Raw genomic sequence first — 18,351 nt, 5'->3', positions numbered from 1 at the left:
ATCATTCAGAGAGAGAACAAGAGGGTGAGGAAGGAAAGACCTCTGAAGTAGCATACCATTACCCTCTACCATGACCCTGTAACTGTTTGTTGACACTCTCTCATGAAGGCACTTGAACAAAAAAGAGAGCTAGACAAAGAGAGAAGAAGAAAGAATTCTCTTTATGATGGATAAGGGGTTCTCTTGTTACATTTGGAGGGAGCACAGCTGTGATGAGCTGCTAAGTACAGGAAAACAAGTGGGCCGCATCAGTAATGGCTGCCTAACAGGCAGCGGTTTGGTATCCACCCTCAAGAGCCAGGCTCGTAATCACAGCCATGTTGAACATGAGGGCAGGCACAGACCAAAACAGAGACACGAGTGAGGAATGGTTTCAGCTGAAACATAAACAATAATTTTACTCTTATTCTTCTGTGAGAGACACAAAAAGAAAGGCATTCATCTTGTTATTCACTATATGAAAAAAAGAAAGATGGAGAATAAAGGAGAAATGTTATAGTGAGGGAAGTTGACATAGGACTTTGGAGGAAAATATGCCAAAATGCATCTGTCATTCAGTGCCTAATGGTTTCTACGTAGCACTGCTCTGCTCTGGTCCTGTCTATCAAAAGATACTTATTACCTCATCAGATCCCTACTATGTCACTGCACACTGATAAAAATAAATAAAAAATGTGTTACCATGGCATCTTAAGTAGCACACATTTGTCCTTAAAGTATTAGTATTCCTAAAAAAAAATTATGTATTACAGAGTGCAGCTCTAAATTCTCAAATATTTTAAAATGGTGCCTTTAGACACGTTACCATAGGTGACCAATCAATGCATCTAGAAATATTTGAATGGGCACAAATGAGATTTGAGAGTAAAGGGACATTTTGTTTCAGGGAATAACAAGTTAATTTGGGTACATATATATGTATATACTGTGTATAGCTTCAGAAGAATGTATTCAGGAATATAGTGCATGATTCGTATGGACTACTTTTATGGTACTTACATTTTTATATACATTTATTTTTGACTGGCCAAAATTAACTTTTGTTGTATGGAAAACAATTATGCATGAGGATCCTTCTAAAATGGAAAACATAACAGCATGCAAGTTTTACAAGTTTAAAACCAGGCATAATTTTCATTTATTTATTTATTTCAAGAAATCAACCTCTCGAGTGTGTTGTCATTCATCAGAGTCTCAGCTGAAGTCCAAAAATGTGGCAACAGTGGCATTGTTTGTTGCGTTGTCTTAACATACCGAAGCAATTTCACTTGAGCCATTCATCAGATAAAGTTTTCCACTGGCATAATTTGTAACCCTTATTTCATCACTAGCACATTTTATGACTCAGATGTTTCCCAATTCCTCATCTCATCCCACAGCACAGGCACAGATTCTGCTCCTTTAATGGGAGACGTATGGAACTGTCAGCAGAGATCCAGCCGTGAGAAAAGCAGCATTGACGTAAATGTGTTTGTATGTGAGGAGCTGGTGGTGAAGCGTGCACTTAATGGTCGTGGTGAACCACAATTGAGTTAGCAAATTTTGAACTTGAGTGTCCCTCAATGTGAGGCGGTAAGGAGAGAGGATGGCACCCAGCTCAACCCAAAGCATATGGCCTGTTTTATGTATTAAAGAAAGCTGCATTTGGATCCTCAACCTTCGTCTGCCTTCGTTGCCTTACATTCGTGACAGGTCCCTTGTGGAGACCACCTCTCGCTGTTTCAATTTACAGATATTGCCGTGTTGCTAGCGGAATTCGCAGACATGTTTTCACACCTACCCGGTCGCACAAACCTCATAGAGCACCATTTCGAGACCACCCCAGGGGTGGTGGTTCTTAGCCGCTTCTATCGTCTTCCTGAACACAAGAAAAAGATATTTCAGGAAGAATAAGAGGCAATGTTAGAAATGGCCATAATACAAGAGGTGCACAGTGATTTGACCAGCCTGGTAGTTCCGGTACCGAAGAGCAATAGCTCGATACGGTTCTGTGTTGACTATCGGAAAGTGAACGCGTTGTCCAAATTTGACGCGTATCCAATGCCACGAGTTGACGGGTTACTCAATCACTGTACTTAACCAATGGTTATTGGCAGATCCCTTTAACTCCAATATCCCAAGAAAAGATGGATTTTTCCACACCGTTCAGATTACACCAATTCGTCAAGTCAAGTCAATGTTGCCCCGGCCTGAGTCAGCAGTGGGGGCATGTGGCATGGGGGGCATGGTCATTTGTCGGTCTGCGGGAGAGAGAGACTTAAGGCTCGTCACCAAGTTAACAATGATCTTTAACACCTGTCTCTCATTATAGTGATGGCGGAGGGAGACTTAAGAGCCACACCACAGCATCAGAGGGAGAGAGAGACTCGAGAGCACAGCAGCCAGAGTGTGCTACTATATATATTTGTGTTTAAGTAAAAAACTCAATTTAAAATAAAGAACTGACCTTGAACTTGCTTAGTTGTCTCCTGACTCCTCCATTGCCCGGACTAAAGACTTTGTTACAGTGATGTTTTTGAGAGGCTTGCACGCATCATTTGTTTACAACAGATTACAATACGTCGCATAATAAAGTAGTTCCATGCACAAATGTGCAGTTTTTCCTAATTTAAAAACAATGTACTCGTTCATTGAACTGTTGTATATAAGCATTATCACACTCGCAATCATGCTATACGACCCTAAATCAGCACTGCTGTGATTACCTGCGGCCCAATCACAGCAGTGTAGATGTAGGGCCATATCGCACTCTTGCTCAAGTGATATTAAATATAAATGGTTGGTTATCAGGACTGCTTTCATTGTCAGATTATTACAGTTAATTTATATTTTTAATGTAGCCTAAATTATTTACCAAATGTATACTGCACTGGGGATTTTGAGTCCTTGCTGAACTGCAGAAGGCCTTACTTAAATCATTCTCTCATTCTTTCACTCGCTTGTTCTTCTGGTAAAGTAATAATTAGACACCCAACACACACAGCTGTTGTCAGGATGCCCTGTTGTTAAAGGCCCTTTGAAATAAAAAATATAAGTTTAGCTGCTTTTAGTCTATATTTATTCCCTTTAAGGTCATCAATATGCTAGTGTACTTCCAAATGCCGAAACAATGATTTTTTTCCTAAAGATATAAGCATTTAAATTCATCAGTCTCTCTCTTCCAGCTTGAGTCCGAGGCACAGTCATAACGACACAAAGCACCTGAGAAACTTTGTCCAGTCAAATGCTTTCTAGAACGAGAACCCTCTCTCCCCCTAGCAGGAAAACAATCCATGCTGTAGGGTCAATTCCAAACAGATTTTCCAATAAGAATCGCTTAAAATGAGTTTTGACTTCCCATTATCACCTTTCAGCCTTTTGAAGCTCTCACAAGGGAGGGTATAATTGTCTTTGTATGGAATTGGGCAGAGGAATGATGACTTCTACATAAGATATGCTGACGCTGAAGCTGGACGAAAGGAAACTAGCTGGAGTTTATTTATATTTTTTTGCAGATGGAGGTTTCTTGGATATACCCGCATGAGTAAGTGTTCTTTATGCTTTGTGTATTGTGATTCAAAATGTGGACAAATTCGCTTTTACTCGCTTTCACATTCAGCTCCAACCTTGACCTAATGTAAACATGTAACAAAGTCCCCGCCCTATATTTTTTTTCTCGTTCGAAAAGCCGTTTCACACAGACATATGTCACAATACAGTAATAAAGTCGGTCATAACTTCCGTTTCATGGCAACTTTAAGTGTCACAATCCATCATGTGTTTTGGTTAAAGAGTGATTCCCCTTCCTGCACTACACACTTGCCTGAGCTTTTCTCCAGGTTAGTACACAGTGCACTGGTAACCTTTATACCACTAAAATCAACATCCCATCCCATCCCCTCTCTCTCTCTCTCTTACTCTCAGAGTGGGCCAGAGAACGGAAACATATTTATACCTCATGTTTGATGGTGTTATTTTTTTTTGAGCATGCGGTGGTGTTGCTACGTGCTGTTTTGGGATATTTTGTGGCAAGAGGTGAGAGGAACAGAGAAGGATATCCAGGCCAAACGCTGGTGCACATTTGAAGTGCTGCTGTACCCCTGCTGAGGTAACTGACCTGGCAGCAGTGCTGCTGTCCACAAGCGCGGTGCTGACGTCAGACAACAGGGAAAAATTGTCAGCAAACAAGAAAAACACGACAAAGGGCCATGTCGGTTTGTAAGTATGTATAATAAAGGTCAGGTGTAATTTGTCATGTAGGAGATCTGTTTTGTATAATAGATTCTAAATATAACCTGTAACTGTAAACAAAAAGTCTGATTAGTGACTTTCTTTTTGGCCAAAATACTGTGCATTGATGACAAAATTATTTCTTCATAATTATTTTTTTCATTGAATCTCTCTTGTGTGTTGTTTTTTTTTTTCATAACAAAATAGTTATAGTTAAAGCACATTTGTAATATACAGTATGTGTGTGTGTGTGTGTGTGTGTGTAAGTGTATGTGTGTGTGAGTATGTGTGCAGAGGTGGGTAGTAACATGCTACATTTACTCTACTGTATTTACTTCAGTAACTTTTTGGAAAACAAAAATTCTATTACATTTCAAGTACATTTCTAATGAAAAAAATTGACGTTTACTTCTTTAAAATGGGTGGTGATCCTGTTGTCAGGGTTGTGGAGTGAATGGAAAACATGTAATGGATTATGTATTTAAAATACAAAATATAAGTAACTGTATTCCACTACAATTACAATTGAAATAATTGGTAATTAGATTATAATTAGACATTTTTTTAATAAAATTTTTAATTTGTTTTACTTTTAAAATACTTGGGCCTTACTTGTTATTCTTATTAAATTAAATATTAATAGATTAAATCTTCATTCTGTTTATAATTTTTAATATATATGTTAATATAAAGAGTAAAAAAATTGTATTTATTTGTTATACTTTAGTATATTTAAACTCTTCTACAAGAAGGGTAGTGCTCATCCGACCATAAACAGCACCAGTTATCATAACCTACATGCGATAACTGAATATTTAAATCATCAACAGAATTATCTTAATATAATATCACATCAGTTAATTATTTATTAAATAAATAATTCTTCAGCTTAATAGCAAAATTCTGTATAAATACAAATAAAGAGTAACATTTCAAATGTATCTGTATGTTTTGCCTCTCTATATATTATGTTATTTTAATCAAGTAATGATTGGTTAAAAAGTTATTTAATACATTAAGCATGAAATAAAAAATTGCAGGAGTCAAGGAAGCAGTAAACACCAATCTCGTACATCTTCCCTGCATTGGATTAGGGGCAATTAACCTTTGTCAAGTGTACATCAAATGTACACTCGAAATTAGAGTGCATTGTGGGTAAGAATGAGTGAAAAAAGTAGGGAACAAGTGGCACACCCAGAATTCATACACTCCTACAAAATGGCAGACACTCAAAATAGTGCACTATAGTTGATAGGGGATGGTTTCAGACACAGTGAGTGTTCCACGAACGGGGTTGGTTCCCTACGCACTAGGCTGCATATTCTGCATTTAGACTGTGGCGGTACTGCTGTACAGAACTAATGATCTAATTTCTTTCGACACTGAAAACTGTGACTACACTGAAATAAGAATCCACACATGACTTTAAAGCTATGAAATGTAATGCATTAATAGTAAGCATTAATAAAACATGATCTTGCTTTGGTTTATATTTCAGCATTATATATAATTTCCCAGTGGGACATTTTCATGTTTTCACTGTAATAATTACTAGAAAGGTTTCCATACCTCTCTTTTTATTGACAAATTCATCCAGATCTAACAAGAGTCCAAAAAGTGATACAAGACAAGAGTACACCCAAAAATGAAAATTCATTCATTTGCTCACCCTCATGCCCAGATATGTATGTATTTCTTTCATCTGGTGAACTCAAATGAAGATTTTTAGAAGAATTTCTCAGCTCTGTAGGTCCATTCAATGTAAGTGAATGGGTGCCAACATTTTAATGCTAAAGAAAAATCAAATACATCAGCATAAAAGTAATGCATAAGACTCCAGTGGTTAAATCAGTATCTTCAGCAGTGATGTGATAGATGTGGATAAGAAACAGAGAAACAGATTACTTTCACATTCTTCTTCTTGTGTTTTTGGTGATTCACATTCTTCTCTGCATATCGCCCCCTGCTGGGCAGGGTGAAGCGTGTCTAGCAAAAAATGACAAATACTGTTTTGTTTCTCACCCACACCTATTATATTACTCCTGAAGATATGGATTTAAATACTGAAATCTAATGGATTACTTTTATGCTGCCTTTATGTGTTTTTTTGAGCATCAAAATGTTGGCACCCATTCACTTGCATTGTACTGACCTACAGAGCTGAAATATTCTTCTAGAAATCTTCATTTGTGTTCTGCAGAAGAAAGGAAGTCATACACATCTGGGATGGCATGAGGGTAAGTAATTGATGAGAGAATTTCATCAGACATAATTTAATATTATGTAATCACCTTCCTACCCTAATGTTGTTCCAAACCCATGTAACCTCCTGTATTCTGTGGAGCACAAAAGATGTTAGACAGAATGTTACAGATCGACAGTCTCAGGCACCATTCACTTTCAAAATATGGAGAGAAAAATCACATTCACTGAAAGTAAATAGTGACTCAAGCAAACATTCTGTCTAATATCTACTTAGTGTTTCATGGAGGAAAGTCATGATGGAACCACATGATGGTGAATGATGACAGAAGTCCCATTAATAATAATAATAATAATTCTGTAATACATGTTAAATGTGTATTACGTAATGGAATATAGGGGAGTAAATGTCTATTATGTCATTTGTGAAAATAACGAGTTAATCACTACTTGAGTACTCTTTTAATTGTATACTTTCTTACTCTTACTCAAGTAATTATTTATGTTAGTACTTTTACTTCTACTTGAGTAATTTATTTAAATTGTTTGTTCTTTTACTTGATTACAGTTTTTGACTACTCTACCCACCTCTTTTATGTGTGTGTGTGTGTGTGTGTGTGTGTGTGTGTTTTTGTGTGTGTTTTTGTGTGTGTGTTTATAATACATGCTACAATTATGAAACTTCCTTGAGAATTTCAATTTATATGTACCTTGTTAGGAGACAGTTCAAGCAAATAGAAAAGTTCTGTCTTCATTTACTCATCCTCAAGTTGTTTCAATGCTTCTTGATTTTTTAAACCATGGAACATAAAAGGAGATGTCAGTGGAATGTTTGAGACTGACAGCCTCTGTTATCTCTCACTTTCATTGCATATGTATATTTTTTATATAACGTGAAATAACATAAAAAATGTTTTCCACAAAGTCAGGTTGAAAATACAGGATTGAACCGACATAAGGGTGAGTACTGTAGATGATTTCAAAATTCCAAAATTTTGTTGGTGTCACACTATTTTTTTCTTCACTTCTCAGTCTGGGGAGAGAGAGAGAAATCAATAAACTACAAAAACTTGCATGTTTTGCACCCAAAACACTTCATGTTCTTCAGTTATTAATTTGATATTATTTAATATGGAAAACATCTTCAGCAAGTTTCCTGCTGCTCACTTTGAAGTGACAAAATTAAATAATAAAGACCAATTAAATATAAATCACAGCGGGTCCTCTGTCGGCATTTGTGTGATTCCTGTTTTTAGAGCATATTTGATCATTCTCTTGCCTGTTTTCCTAACAGACCTCATCTGGTTTAATTGAATGGTCTCTCTCTCTCTCTCTCTCTCTCTCTCTCTCTCTCTCTCTCTCTCTCTCTCTCTCTCTCTCTCACTCTCTCTCTCATTTAAATTCATTTTTATTGGCATGACAATTGGAGTATAGTATTGCCAAAGCATTTTAAGGTTATGTAAACACAAACTGTTTTAAATAACATAATAATACAATAATAAATACAACAATTAGTAGTAATGAAAAAGAAAAGAAAATGCAAACATTTAAATACTAAGAATTATGAAATATAATAAAAGACTAACTAATATATATATATATATATATATATATATATATATATATATATATATATATATATATATATACACACACACACACACACACACACACACACACACACACACACACAAAATAGGAGAATATACACAATATTAATTAAAGTATAGAGTAAATTAGTCATGTCTAATAGTGTGAATGGCAGGCACATATTTAGCAGCTAGAGTGGCTGTTCTGTCATCCTCTCCAAATATATAGGGATTTTCTCTGATTCACAGAGTACTTTATAAGGAATGATGGATTCAGTGTTTCAAATTTGGGGAAAAACATTTCTCTCACAGTGTGATACTTGGAACAGATGAGAAGAAAGTGTTTCTCATCCTCTATTTGCTATAGGTCATAGTGTCTGCATATTCTCTCTCTGTCTCTCTCTCTCTCTCTCTCTCTCTCTGTCTCTTATTGTTGCCATTGCCCACCAATCATCCTTGTCTACTTCCTTGAGCACGTAATACATGCAGTAAATTATTTAGACCAAATTAATTTTACAGCACCTTGCTTCCACTGAGCATGCCAACATCTGTTGTTGAGTCACAAGTTTACATTGTTGGTCATTACTTTCCACAATGAGCAAAATGTTTTATTAACATCCCTTGGGACGCCTCCTTTGTATAAGGCAGAAACGTTGCTGCTCACTGAACCTCTCCTGAACTTCAATAAGCAAAGCCTGGCTTTCGTTTGGATGGAAGAATACTTGCCCTTCTCCCCTAAGCATGACGCAGTCTGCTCGTGCAATTGAGCTATCGGACAGCACAAACCTCTGTCAGGAAACTGCTGACTGTGGTGAAATATTAGTGGCTGTAAAAGTGGTGTTGTGCCACCTATTTTTTTCTGCTTATGCTAATACAATCCTCTGCTCTATTGTTTCTCTATTGATAGTAACTGGAGGGTGTAGTGCTGAGTTATCAAAAGAAAAGGAAATGTAGGTAGATTTACTGTCTTGCAGTATTGCTATTTAACAATCACTGGTAGTAAGAGGTACTTTTTATATAGATAAAACATTGATGAATGTAAAAAGTAAATAAATAAAAATAGTGATGCCAGATCAGATTGGACACATTTCTGATTTTAAACTAGTTCCCATAAAACTTAAACAAACAAAGAAAAAACAAACATATCTGTCATAATTTACTCACCTTGTTTCAAACTCACTGATCAAACTCAACAACATTTTGATAAACTCATGTTAACAGCATAATGACATCAAAACTCGTTGATTGTGCATCTTGGATGAAACATTATGATGTCATGACACAATAATAAATGAGATTGATGTGTTTCCATATTGTTTTCGTGTAGTGTTTACATGGGGCTACAATAATTTGAGGGTGTAAAATGACTGAAATTTCAGTTTCATCATATAAAATGATTGTATGTCTTCAAAAGACTTGGAATATGACACATAGACTATTACACTTTAGGGTGTGCTTAATCTTTAAATTATCAGCTGCTGTTGTATAGAAATAAGTAACTGCAACATTCTTTAAATATCTTTTGTGTTTCGAAATAAAACAAAAGTGGTTTGGAACAACATGAAGGTGAGTTTTGGGTGACCTATTACTTTACTATATAAAGCTACTGTATGTTGTATGCTGCAATAATGTGTGCACTTCAATGGTATTTGACTTATGCTTTATTAATTATGTGATTTACCAAACGTAATGTTTGTGTTAGTATGCCTACTTTAAAGTGCTGTATGAATGTCAAATTGACAATTTTGACTAGTTAAGAAGCTATGCGTCTATGTCTGTGGTTCAAATGTTTCAAAAGCCAGAGTGTGTAATAAACCACACACTCACACAAAATGCTAAACTCAAGAAAATGGTTTATTGATGATGCATACTAAGATTATACACTAAAAAGGGAACGTTTAATAGTGATGAGAAACTGTGGATTAAAACCAGTGATCATTAGTAAGAGAAAAAACTAATATTTTTAGCATCTTTCAGCTTCATAATTTGACAGGAAATTCTTTCCCAGTGATTCTCTTTCTATCTCTCCATCCTTACCTCTGTTTTTTAAATGAGCATGCACAGTGACTGGTCGTGTGCCAACGACAGATGTGCTCAGTAAAATGACTAATTGAAAACCCAAAACAAAATCAGCAGCCTGGCTCTTTGGCCCCCCCTTACAATAGACCTAGATGGATACATACACACACACCTCATCAGGCAAGCCATTAACAATCACCAGGAAAGATGAAAACAACGCTTGGTTTATTTACTCAATGAAAGCACATAACTAGATGCTATCCCAAGAGTGCATTTCCAGTTTTAATAATACATCAAGGAGCCATGGCCCCAGCACACGCACAAGCTTTACACATGAGCCAAGCACACAAACACTCAGATGCAGGCAGACAATTCCCAGTGCTATGCATTTAGCAGCTGTAGAAGGATAGACAACACGATACATGTTAGCAAGCTGAAAAGAATGGTTACTAGTGAGAGGTGTCAGAAGGACTCAGGCTAAACATCACTAACTTAATCCATCCATGTTCAAAAATACATCAACAAGGTCTGCTCCACTTTATGCCCTCTTTCTTTTCATCTGCTGTTGCTTTTTAAGAGGTTCTGCAGCTTCAAATTATGGCCATGAATAATACAATACCATCTAATTAAAAACTGTTGTTAAATATGCAAAATTCTAATGATAATGAGATTGTGCAGTACCTTGGAGTAAAGCACATTATAAATTACTTAGGAGAGTGAGACAGCTTGACCCAAGCAGAGTACATTGAATGTGCCTTCAAATATCGAATGTGTGTTTGTGTGTCTGCATGTATTCTTATGTCTATGTCTTCCTTCGAAACATGAACAACATGTTCTTTCCCACTGTCGTTGTGTGTTCTGCCTTTAGTGAAACGTAAAGGCATGTTAGTGCATAAGGAGTATGTACAATTAAACAGAATCATTGCATCTGTAAAAAGAATATAATGAGTGAGAGATCAGATACAGTGAAGGGGACACCACCAACTATTCTGAGATGGTTAATTCAATTAGTCTGTTTTTCTTGTAGAAACAATTGTCGCTCCCTCTCTCTTTCTCTCTTTAGTGAAAGAGCTTAGAGAGAGAACACAAACAAGATTGTCTCACATTCTGCTCCAGCTTTGCTCAACTGAACAAAGACAAAGCACCACCAAAGTCTATTCGTCTTTCTGCTTTCATCCCTGTTTTGTTTGGTGCTTGGAAATTAAATGTCAAAAATCCACACTTTTTCATGCTCTGATAGTCTGTGTTGTTGTGTCTGACAAACACCCTGTGCTCATGGATCTGATTAATATGAAAGTCTTCCGAGTCATATTTATTTATTTAATTGTTGTGCATGGTTGAGATAAAAAAGCAACGAGATGGAGCATGTCAGTTTAACACACTTCAGATCTCCTACCATAACACAAAACACGCAATCGCATTATCTCGGAGCTCTCAAACGGCTCAGTTCCAATGACTGTCACGATCAATCTAATCCAAGTCATATGCTGTATTTGTTGGTGTATTCCAAAATACTTGTTTAGTTGAGGGATAATGTTTTTCTTCTGTGGTAAGAGCTGTGTTTTGTCTTAGTGAGCTGAAACAATGGGAGGGTGAGTGAGTCAGTGATTTCCCCATGCATATAATGCAGATATATTTATGTGCTGGCGGAGTGTGTATTATGGGAGGTTCTGTATTAAAAAAGGCTCTAGTAATATTCTCTGTTCAATAAATTGTGGCTGATGTGAGCGGGATAGATCCTGTAGTTAATGTGAATGGGTATAATCCTTTACGCAGATGGAGAGGTTTTCAGCACACCCTGTCAAACACAATTGTGCCATTCCGTCGCAGACGGCCTGGGAGGTGCCTGCATAACTCACCCCAATTTGATAGGCCTCTGAGATGTTTATTAAAATTTTAACAAGATTTTGTGCTTGACAGGTTCATCAGCTATTCAAAACAGCCCAACTGATCGACTCGCAGACTCCCGTTTCTCGCCCCGTGTAAATGACCTTCCGTCACACCGAGCCGCCAACGACCCCCGATGAGTTTTTATGAGCGAATAAATATCATCATGCGGGGCTATTCATCAAGCATTATTATTATGAATGTTTTTATGTCTGAACTATAAACAAATACTTGATTATAAAGTAAAGGGATAAATCTTGAGCTGTAGTTTGAAGGGGTTGGCGTGCTTTTGAAACAGTCATTTAGATTAACAAAGCAGGGTCTCTTGCCCTCCCTCCCTCTCTCGCTTTCTTTTAACACTTCCTTTTGGAGTTGGGTGAACATGATGACCTTAGTGCTGCATTATGAACTTTAAACCTTTGCATACTAATCAAAGTACACAAGACATCTGACCTTGGTCATGGTTCTAAAGTATTTCATAAAAGAGATCAGACTCGTAGCTCTCAAAACTGTGTTGTCATGACAAACGACATCAGCAAGTTCAGGGGAGTTTACCTTTTCATTATGTAGGAATACGGTTGAAGACAAGAGCAGAACGAAGGTCATTCTCTGAACAGAAACAAGCGTGCACAAGCAGGAGACAGGAGAATTAACTGTTATCACATGAGAAGATCCCCTACAAATGGATGACCTAAATTTGTTTACATTAATATGAAATTACACACAGACTAGCAATTGTTCTGGTTATTACTGTTTATTCCTCTGCTCTGTGAAACAGAGAGGCAGTCGATGAGGTTATGTACTTCATCAGAGAGAAGGGAAATGTATTCGCCATTCAGCACCAAGTTACTCAACAATGGCATGACATCAAACTGAGAAGCAGTGGACAGTTGAGGGAAAGACTGTGCGGCTCTTTGAATTATATAAACACACACACACACACACACACACACACACACACACACACATACATGTGGGGACTTTCCCTTGATGTCTGTTGTTTTTATTCTGTGTTAACGATATGTTGTATCCCCTAACCCTAACTCACATAGAAATCTGTATGCATCTTTACATTTTCATTTAGATATTTAGTATTTTTATTTAAGTCGTTTTCCTCATCGGCATCTACACAATATAGGTGATTTTGACAGAACTGGATAGAATGTCAGTATATAACAAACCTTTTTTTAATTATCTTTATTTCCTTCAATTTTTATTTAATTGAACAGAAAATGGGCTTTGAAGAGGGTAAAGAGAGTGTAAGAGAGAATTCTAGCTGCTTTATAACAAATAAAAGAGCTCCTGTATGCAAAGGCAGCATTCATATTCTTTTTTTTTCTAGTTGAAATGAAATGTTTATGATATTGTAGAGAATTGCCCTTAGCTATAATGAATTTGCCCTTCTCTGCTTTGTGGCATAGCATTTAACATGCAAATAAATCACACTGGGACTATAATGCATTTATTCTAATAACAGCCTAATGAATTCAAAACACAATACTTTTAAAAGAGACAAATTGTCCTTGCTTTTAGCAGTATAGGAGAATGAAAAGACGCATATCTGCTGGCTAGAGAAACAATAATCTTGGATTTGTCTGGTTATTTATCCTCTATACATCCAGCACATAAATGAGAGGAGCTGGCAATCTACTCAATTACTCTGAGAGCTTTTACAGAAAACCTGTTGTAGAGGCATCAGAAATGTCTAAAATTCAGGATTGCAAGGCAATCAACAGAAGTTTTTGTTGTATCATATGTGGCTATAACAACTGTGGAATAAGCTTTCATATCGTTTGTGAAGGGTGTCACACTGTTGTATTTGTACGTTAAAATAAAGATGTAAACAAAAGTAGAGTTGGGTATTATGCCTCTTAAAGGAATATCTTGTAAAGATGAATTTTAAAAGTGTGTATAGGAGTTATTCACCATAAGGGTTAGGGTTAAGGTGACACTGAACCCTGAAAAAAAAAATCAAAATTTTATGGAAAATAACTTATTTACAGTAATTTTGCATAATTTTTTTATTTGTATTCAAAACTCTGTAAAACCTACAGACATTATCTGTAAATTAACAACACAATTGGCATTTTAGGTTTTATGACAATAATGACAAATTACATATGTTTTGTATTGACACATTTATGTAAAATAACAATAATTATCTGTAATTAAATATGTAGCTCATTAAATAAAGGTTTATGCTCATATTAACAATTTAAAGTTTTTCTTTGTAATTTTAAGGTAAATCTTATTAGTGTACTTTTACATTCAAACTCTGTAATTCTGGATACAAATTTTGGTAACTTTTTTAATTACATCAAACATAATCCATAGCCTTTTTGAAAGAGTAACTGCACTGCTCTTGAGGTTGAATCTTTCAATCATATTACACCTCTGGCCACACCAAATCAGTGATGTCACAGTGATTAAAAGCACATACATGCCAATGAATCTGACAAAAGTAAAATGAGTAAAGGCAAAGTCAGGTACACAATCCATTGCAATAGTCCAGGCTGGAAGGAGTAGAAGCAAGATTGATATGCTTCCTTTAGAGCAGCAACATTGAAAGTTTCAACCCCAAGAGAGCAGCAAAAACAGTTTTCCAATCTGTGATTTAGTGTGCACTTTCTATTGAAAGTGTTCTCAGTAGTTAAGGCTTCAGAACAGAGAATAAAACAAATGACAGTGAAGCAACAAACACCCTTTATTTTCCAGCGAGACCCTCTTTACAAAACTTATTTTGAACATCAGATATCTGTAAGGAAAGAGAAGAATGAACTGTTGTTTCTTTCCTCAAGTATTTTTCACCATTTGATCAATGCCATTACATGATTTAGAAGAGGTCATCTCTCAGATATAGTACAAGCTGTTCCACTTGTAGTAGTAGGTGAAGATGATTGCTATAGTTTACATTAATCAATCAAACAATCAAGCAACAGTTTAACTCTCGATTTCCAAGAGCCACTCCATTTGGATGAATGTGAAATTATTTAAATTGTTTATTAGATGTCACTATAGGGCTCATACAAATAATAAATCACCTTCATCTGATCTTAATATGAACTACTCAGTAATTCTGGAAACTTTGACATGTCTGTCAGAATTCTAATTAATTCTCTATAATCCCAAGCAAAGCATATCACATCTTTAAAATACAAAAGGTACCAAGCCAACCTTTCAGGACATTACCATAAAAAAAAAAAAAAAATGGTTCAACTGATTTTCTAGACAATGCACCCATTTGAATTGCAGCCATGCACACACTTCTACATTTATAGAAAAATGCATGTATGTTATTCCATGTTGTCTCATTTAAGTGTTGCATTCAGTGCCTGAAGGCTCACCAGCGCCTCTTCTTCCTGAGATGGCTGAGGAAGTTTGGAATGAACCATCACATCCTCACACGGTTCTACACTAGTACTGTTGAGAGCATCCTGACTGGCTGCATCACCGCCTGGTATGGCAATAGCACCGCCCACAACTGCAAAGCCCTTCAAAGGGTGGTGCGAACTACCAGAAACATCATCGGAGGTGAGCTTCCCTCCCTCCAGGACATATATAACAGGCGGTGTGTGAAAAAAGCTCGGAGGATCATCAGAGACTCTAGCCACCCGAGTCATGGTCTGTTCTCACTGCTACCATCAGGCAGGCGGTATCGCAGCATCAGGACCCGCACCAGCCGACTACATGACAGCTTCTTCCCCCAAGCAGTCAGATTGTTGAACACTTGATCTATCAGGATCAATAATTAGCACTGCACTTATGATATTAATCTATTTAGCACTGCACTTATGATATTAATCTATAATCTCACACTGGACTTTCAACATATTCTCCTCAATACAACAACTTTATATGTATATATATATATATATATATATATATATATATATATATATATATATATATATATATATTTCATATACTTTTACTTTATTGTATTGTATATTGTGTATTCTACATTGTGTGTATTGTTTACTGTACATTGTATATAATTATTGTGTTGTGTAAGTATGTGTACATTTGATATGTAAATTGTGTTGTGTAAATATGTTGTTTATTGTAATTGGTATATGTCTCGTCACTGTCATGACTGCTATGTTGCTCGGAACTGCACACAATAATTTCACCTACTGTTTCACTTGTGTACATGGTAGTGTGACAATAAAGTGATTTTATTTTATTTTATTTGACAAGTTTCATCACCTCCTGCCAGGGTTTGGCTCAGAATAGTGCCTGCTCTGCTAAATGTCTCAGTCTGAACAAACTGAAAGTAGTGCAGGATTCTTCTGAATTTGGTGGCGGTGGACTCTTCAAACACTCCTGTTTAAGGATCTCTTCTGTCTCCTTCAGTCCTGACAACATGTCATTCCTCTATGAGGGACACGTCTGCACCATCCATCCTTCTATATTCTTTGCATCTTTGTCTTTGTTTTTGAACTTTTTGATTAGCTCTTCTTGTTTTTGCTTTTGCAATTGTTTTGTGTTGTTTTACCAGTAGGAAGCTCTGGCTCTGGGTTAATGCAGCCATATCTTTACACTGTTTCTTTGCATTGTCAGGGCTGCCACTTTCGGAAAGCCTTTTCAGGGCAGGAGGAGCTTGGCGTCATCAGTAGTTATGTCTCTGAGATATGAACTGTTTCACAAGCGAGTCATACCCTGTGCCAACAACCTGGCTCTCAATCTCATCTCGGAAGTGTTTTGGGTAGCGAATTACCATCTTCCTTGCTATTTCATTGATGTGCTTCTTTCCTGGTTTCTTGCACAGTGAGTATTTCAACAACCACAATCCTAATAATCTCCCTACTCTCTGCTGCAGACAGCCTCTTCTCATTATCCAATAACTTTCTTGTACTTGAAGGCATCTTACTCCAGGGTACATCAAAGCTGTAATGCCAGCTACTATCTCCAATGGCTAAAGGTGAAGACCCAATCTCTGATGCAGTGAGTGAGGCTTGACTTGACACAATGGGTGAGGCTTGACTTTTCATGGCTCTGACCGAAATCGCTGCTGACAGAATCATCGATGTCACTAATGAACACATCTTCACCAGTTATTGACTCTTCAATAAGGCTAGTAACTATTGAGAAGGAATCATCCTATTCTGTCATCACTGGGGGTGAAATTAAACAAATATACAATCATGTCAGTCAGTTTCATTCACATAGAATTTGCACTTATTCTTCTGTCTAGTGAATCAATCCTAATCTTGTTGCAATCATCCCTGAAAACGGTCTCTACCAACTTTGAGAATATTTGCATATATATATACATATAAAGACAGTCATGGTACACAACTGGATGGGACCATATAGAACAAGTAACAGTCAAGGATCCATGTATTTTGTAAATCTCTCAACGATACCATACATACTGCTTCGAACTGTACACTGTGAATATTTATCATCTGCTCGCTGTGATTATTTTACATATGTTTAACGCAGGTTATAACTTTTCTGAATTCTATTGGCTTCAGAACTCCTACAAGGTCATCTGCCTCCACATACTTCAGATCCTCAGCTGAACAGACTCCAAGGATTTGATCACCGGTGATCATTCTGTGTTGGCTGAACACAGATCTGAGGGATGAGGTTAGGTCGCTCAACCATCCATCCAAGACTGTAAGAGGAGGTGAAAAATTAGCTGTTTCATGGATATCATATTGTGGATTACACATTACACTATTATTAAAGATCCCTTTTTGTAATTGGTGCCCTTAAAGTTTACATCAGTGGACACAGAATCTGGTTCTGTGAACATGTGTGCTTCAACAGCATTGCGCACTGCATCACTGTATAGGTGAGCATGATATGGAGTTGAGTTATTTTACCTCAGCACTGGTGCAACTAAGGTGATCAAGCTGAGGGTCGTTTGGAGGTGTTGGCGCTGGTTTTCCAGAGACTGGCATATATTCTTACATTTTTGTATTCTCCTGACACACCTCATGCACTATATTCCAAGTCATCTGAAGACATTTGATTACTTTGTGTGATAAACAGAATGAAAGATATTCAATATCAAATCCAAAAATTCATAAAGCGCTTAAATCAGATATTGTAGCTATGTCAAAAACATCAAATAGCATATTTTCTCATAATGTCACAAGAACCAATAAGATTTGATCCATCCAAGTTTCAAATGTAATTTATGCATAAAACCATAATATTTCAAAAAACAATGCACGAATAAAGCTGCATTTCCATCCCATGAGTTCAAAAGTAATCATCACTTCTGGATAAACTATAACACTGTGACTTTTATATTAATAAAATAATTGTGGTCTCAAAAAATGTCTCCACCTCTAGCAAGCTTAAAAGTTTATTATGCATATTTTTTAAATTTGATTTGAATCTTGGTCTTTCCATCCAGCAGATTTTTTTGCAATATCCCAAAATGTGTGGAAGGAAACCCAGCTATTGAAAATATTGATTCAGTTCTTTATCA

The sequence above is a fragment of the Xyrauchen texanus genome, chromosome 1, assembly GCF_025860055.1.
Source record: "Xyrauchen texanus isolate HMW12.3.18 chromosome 1, RBS_HiC_50CHRs, whole genome shotgun sequence".
In the NCBI taxonomy this organism is placed as follows: domain Eukaryota; kingdom Metazoa; phylum Chordata; class Actinopteri; order Cypriniformes; family Catostomidae; genus Xyrauchen; species Xyrauchen texanus.
The sequence above is the reverse complement of the archived record's forward strand: the minus strand, read 5'-3'. Positions refer to the sequence as shown.